The sequence below is a fragment of the Adiantum capillus-veneris genome, chromosome 2 (genome assembly GCF_014529385.1).
Source record: "Adiantum capillus-veneris isolate H3 chromosome 2, ASM1452938v2, whole genome shotgun sequence".
Classification (NCBI taxonomy): Eukaryota; Viridiplantae; Streptophyta; class Polypodiopsida; order Polypodiales; family Pteridaceae; genus Adiantum; species Adiantum capillus-veneris.
Genome location: NC_140932.1, coordinates 134823583 through 134830262, shown reverse-complemented (window position 1 = coordinate 134830262; position 6680 = coordinate 134823583).

Sequence of the window (6680 nt, the reverse complement as noted above, 5' to 3'; positions counted from 1 at the left end):
GTGCCTGAGGAGAGAATTACTGCAAGACGAGAGATTGTCTGTGCTCTTCGTCGAAGGACTTAGGAATGAAACCTTGAAAAAGGACCTTCACTTGAAATCCTGTAGCACGTTTCAAGAGGTTACAAGGGAAGCGTTATATCTTGTCGATAACTGCAAATCATATGGGGAAGTGTCAGAGGATACTGATTCAGTAACCAGTGGCTCTTCATCGATTAAAAGAGAACCCTCTACCAAGAAAGATGCCCAGGCATCCTTGATGCCGACAGCAGCTGATCAATTGATAGAGGAGGTAACGAAGAGAATGCAGCAACATATGAGATCAAATCCGGTGATGAGACAGGCTCAAATGAGGAAGTGTGACACATGTGGGGGGAATCATCCGACAACATGGTGCACTCAACAGCTGAAAGTACCAGTTGCGAATGGACGAGTACTGAAATGGTGCGCCATAGAACAAAAATGGACGAATCATAGCACGGAAGAGTGTTTTTATAACAAAAACTATGTGAGGGAAAGACCGTATGGGCCTCCAGCAGGACCATCCCAACCACCTCCTCCAAGATATCAAGTGGGACCAAATATGAATCTGGTAGCAGGAGCAGACAGACCTCAACCTGTATTGGGTCAACAACCTCCATTACCACAGGAAAATAGGGCCGTGATTAGGTATGCTCAACCATGTGAAGCATCATCAGGAACAAATAGTACACTTCAAGTTTCTTATTATGAGGAACTGAATGAGCCTTACGTAACAGAACCTGAATCACAAATGTACGCAGACGAAGCATATCAACCATGGGGAAGTAGTGAGGGTATGGCACCACCAACGTATGTAGCACAACGTTCGAGAGATCAATATTTGGTAGACAAAAGAACGTTAATGTTCATTGCAAACCATAATTACAAACCAAGAGGGTATCCTAATAGAGCAGAACAACCTATGGGACCACCTCCTCAAAATCAAACACCAATTGGATAGTGCTATAGCTGTGGAAGTACGGATCATTGGGAGCGTAAATGTCCTTTCAAAGGCAAAAGAGTGAAAATTTTTGGGTTTTGTGACGGATGTGGTGTGAATCACATATTGCCAGATTGCCCAAAAAATCCGGACAACAAGGGAAAAGCGACTATGAATATAGTGGGGGCGATACCAAATGCAAGCAAATGCGAGAAAAACTAAAAACCGATGAACCAAAACAAGTAAACGAACCCAGGCCTGAAACAATATTGTTGCTGAATCATCGAGTGGTGCCAAACACGACTGATGACGCTAAGTCATCAGTCAATGACGATGATGCCAATTCCAGAAGTTGAAGAACAATGACCACAACACTTATGGGAAACCATTAGAAACAGAAAGAACGGGAGCGTGACATTACAGTCTGCTCCAATTCCTGAGATTAACCTGGATAACGGATTTTGTCCAGCTGATATACAATCGCTATATGGGGATGCGAGAACGGAGATTTTGGTGGAAAGCAAAGCCCAATCCTTGAAAACCCTGTCGTCATTTATAGGTGAACATGAGACACAATCGAACATAAGGTTAGTTCTATCCCAGATAAGAACTATTCCACATATGGTTGACTCAAAGAGTCTTCAAGATATGCTGTCGACACCTATAACATACACAATCACGTTGTCCGAACTCTTGGGAGTCAGACCACACTTATGGCAAGACATGGGGAAACATTTGGAGCACAAGGGAGTAAAGATTCCTCTTTCGACAAACCCTACGGGAGAAGAAAACAAACGATAAAGTCAACCCAAAGCTCAACCAGTACCCATAAACAAGGTCGGAGATTACTGTAAAGGCGAGGAGGGGAATACGACCCTACCTATGGAATATCAGGACATAAAAACGATAGCTATCCTAGATAGTGGAGCAGGAGTGGCGATTGCTACAAAGCAAATTTGGGAGAAGTGGGGCCATCCAGATGGGTATGTAGAGAGACCATTGGGAATCCTGGACCAAATAGTTGTAGCTTCGTGTGGAATTAACTATGAGCACACCTTTGCTATGGTGGATTTCGGGAAAACAAACAACTTTGATATTATTTTGGGACGACCTTTTATGCGTTAACTCAAAATGATACAAGATTGGGGGTACGACCAAATCTACCTAAGGCACGAAGAGCTAAGAACGAAAATCAACATGAAGGATCACAGCTATAGAGACGTGGCAAAAACACCAGTGCAAGAGTTTAATTCGACCAGTGTAAATGAAAAAGAAATGCCTGCATGGATGCAAACGAAAGCGCATGTCTGGATGTGTGGAGCATTTGATTGTGGGGAGATAATCAAAGAGGAATGCGTTTTGGAAAGATCCGTAGAAGACGAAGCTTATTTCCCAGAACCTTTCCCAGAACATTTATTTGAGCCATTCGGGTGGACTCAAATATTGTCAACCTTGGACATATGTGTTAACGAACGTACACCTACAAAATTTTGTGACGAAGAAGGATACGACCTAGTAACGTTGCAAATGGCTAGCGTCATCCTTGAGTCAGGATCAAAGAGCGAGAAACAAGAAGAACTACCACGTGAGACCGAGTGTAAAAGAATCATTGATGAGATATCTGTGGTGATCGATAGAAATCGAACAGAGGAGGAATTCATGGATTCATTATGCTGTGACCTTCCATCACTGGACGATGAAATCCAACTGATAGAGGCTGATGATGAAAGATCAAGCGCATCAGAGACGAATAGGAAATACAGGTCGAGACAGGACAAGTTTTACGAGTTTCCTAACCAAAAACCTAGTCGACAGGAGCGGTATAAATCCAAGAGAACTAAAAAATCAAGGACGAAAAAGCATAACCTGATGCCTCTTGTCGATGACAGAACGGGATATCTAAAGCTTGTCAAAGTTGATGATTGTGTCAAAGACGAGGTCACTGGCCGGTTTATCAAGACTAAACCGCGGAAAAAAAACGAGAAGAACAGAAACGAGAAGCAAATGACTAAGTCGCAGAAAGGGGGGAAAACACAGTCTGGAATGACCAAAACAGAGAGGAAAATAGAGTACAATAAGCTTAAGCGAACACTCAAAGACATATGGACAACTGACTTTGAAACAAATGAGGACATCAATTCTGACAAGATGGATGCACCGTCCCATTATTAGAAATATACCATACAAGATAGGAAAATCATAGTACAACAACCAATGAGAGAACTGAAGGAACCGGGTACATCGTATGACGGTCTTGAGAAAGCCAAACGAATAGATCTAGCGGAGCTAGGAGAAGATCCAAAACCTGCATATATTGCCACTGATCTTACTGAAGAAGAGGAAAAGCTTTTGGTAGCTACTCTTAAACAATATAGAGATGTGTTTGCATGGTCATATAAAGATCTTAAGGGTGTGGATCCAAGTATCTGTCACCACACAATACCCCTGAAGAACGACGCCAAACCCAGCAGACAATGTCCCTATACTTACAATGAAACATTTGCGAAAAAGATCAAGGAGGAGATAGATAAACTTAAGGAGGCAAAGTTTATTTACGAAATTGAGCATACGGATGGGGTTTCACCGATTGTGGTGGTCTCGAAGAAAAATGGAAAGTTGAGAGTGTGCGTCAATCTCAAGAAAGTAAACGCTGCTACAATTCGAGACAACTATCCCCTACCCATTACTGATCATGTAATAGAAAGGGTGGCAGACAAAGGGTGGCAGACAAAGAGGCTTATAGCTTCTTAGATGGCTTTTCGGGTTACAACCAGCTCGCAATAAAGCCAGAGGATCAGCACAAAAACAGCTTTCGTAGCCGAATGGGGTATTTTTGCATTCCGGGTAATGGCTTTTGGCCTCACAAATGCACCAGCCACGTTTCAAAGGCTGATGGGTCATGCTTTTAAAGAATATCTAAGACAGTTCTTAGAAATTTACATGGATGACCTGTGTGTTCACTCCCTTGTAAGAGTAGAGCACATAGAGTACATGACAAAGGTGTTCGAAAAATGCAGACTGTATCGGATTTGCCTGAATCCATAGAAATGTGTCTTCATGGTAAGACAAGACAAAATATTGGGACATATAGTGTGCAAAAACGGTATTTCGACAAACATGGAGAAGATCAGCGTCATTGTTGATCTACCACGACCAGTAAAGGTAAAGGAGGTTCAGGCATTTATGGACCATTGTGGATATTATCGCAGATTTATCTACTCATATGCTATAATTACAAAACCACTTTACGCACTGATAACTAAATTTGAGTGGATAGAGGAGTGCGAGGAAGCTTTTCAAACGTTGAAACAGAGATTAATTTCCACTCCAATTTTGAAGGCTCCGGATTGGGAGAGGATCTTTCACATCCACGTAGATGCATCAGCGTATGCAATAGGATACATACTTGCACAACCTGGGGAGAACAACATGGATTTTCCAATAAGTTACTCTAGTAGACAATTCAACAATGCAGAGAAGAATTACACGACAACTGAGAGGGAGGGATTGGGTATGGTCTATGCAGTGAAAAAGTTTAGACACTACTTACTTTCCAATAAATTTGTATTCTTCGTTGATCACCAAGCACTGCTGTACTTAGTAAACAAACCTTGCAGTACGGGGAGAATTGTTCGATGGTTCATAATACTGCTCGAGTTTGACTTCACGGTAGTGGTCAAGAAAGGAGCTACACACCAAAGAGAGGATCATTTATCTAGAATGATGCATGGAGAAAACCCTGTAGGAGTTGATGATTATTTGCCAGATGCATATCTTTTCAACATAGAAATGGTTCCAAGATGGAGCGAGGATGTAATTCCTTTGCTGACTATCGGGTCAATGAATGTGACAAGACAACCATCTACCATTGCAACATCCAGATCATTGGTAATATTGGCGGGCAGGCTATACAAACAAGGATCGGATCAAATCCTTAGGCTGTGTGTTGAATCGAGTGAATGGGAATTATACCTAAACCAAGCTCATGTACAAACAACGGGAATTCACAATGGGCATGCACAAATGTATCAGAGATTGATGAGAATGGGTGTGTATTGGCCGAAAATGAGACATAGTGTTCATATGCATGTCAAATCTTGTGTTAAATGCACACTTCAAAAGCCAATAGAGCACGCGACTCTATTCAGATTATCTGTAGCACCCCGATGGAGTAACTACATTGTTGAATACCTCACCACCAGGATACTGCCTTAGGGGATGAGTAGATTACGAATCAAAACGATCATGAAAGAGGAAGAAAACTATGTACTGATTGAGGACACTCTTTACAAGAGAGGAAAAGACAATCAATTGAGAATGTGCACGACTGAAGAGGAATACATTCCTATCTTAGAGCAAGCACACAGCGGACAAGCTGGTGGACATTTCTCAGCTGACAAAACAGCCAAAGCAATTCTTATTGCAGGCATATGGTGGCCTACACTATTCAGATGCGAAAGAGTTTGTGAAACGATGTGACGATTGCCAGAAAACAAAAATTCCTAGAGCGCGAGATGATATGCCCTTAAGGCCAATGATGGGGGCAAGAGCGTTTGCGAAATGGGGAATAGATTTTGTAGGAGATAATACACGCTCAATACATTATTGTGGCAACAGATTATCTAACAAAATGGGTGAAAGCTAAAGAAATAGCGAGAAATGATGCAAAAACGACAACACGGTTTTTGTATGAGAATATTTTCACCAGATATAGCTTACCAATTGAGCTCGTGAGCGATAGAGGCACTCACTTCATCAATGAAGTGATCGAATTCCTATTGGACAAATTCATGGTAATTCACAGGAAGTCCGCCCCTATCACCCACAAGCGAACGGCCAAGCAGAAAGTACGAATAAAATTTTGGTGACAATTCTCACCAAAATTGTCGGCGAATCGAGAGTTGACTGGGATCAAAAACTGCATTCAGTTTTATGGGCATATCGAGTAGCTTACAAAACATCCATCGGGACGACTCCATTCAACATGGTATATGGAATTCAAGCAATCTTGCCACTTGAATTCCTTATTCCCACGCTTCGAGTCGCTAAACAATTAGAATGGATGGCTCATGAATTATCCAATCAGATAGATGTCCCCGAAAAACTAGATGAAACTAGATTGAGAGCCGTTGCATCAATCTACGTACAAAAACGAAACATGTTTTCATTCTTTGATCAACATGTTATCAGCAAGGAATTTGCTACTGGGGATTATGTCTTAATGTATACCCTGAAACATTCCCGAAAACTCAAAAAGCGAGGAAATAGACCCTATGTGATTCATGACATATCATCTAGCGATGCCATCAAACTTGCGACACTAGAGGGAGAGGCAATGCCTAACTGGATTAGTGGTTGCAGACTAAATAAATACAACTTACCACTAACCACAGAGATGCTTGCCAAAATACACACTACGAAGGAGCGCAAGAACAAAGCAAAAGAAACAAAAGCTCGAGCGCAGGAGGGGGCCAAAGTCAGGATTTAAAAAGAAAAAAACCCTTACAACAACAAAGACTTCCTCCACCAGAAGACACGGCTCAAATTCCTTTGTCTATGATTCAAACTGATGAGCAATGGGAAACAGGAATCGATGTTCGCATCAATGTCAGACTCCCGCAGGGTAGGTATCAGCGAGCATTGATTGACACAGGAGCAAGATGCAATGCGGTCAACTTCTCCACTTACAGGATGCTTACAGATGAACCCCTCGTGCAATCCA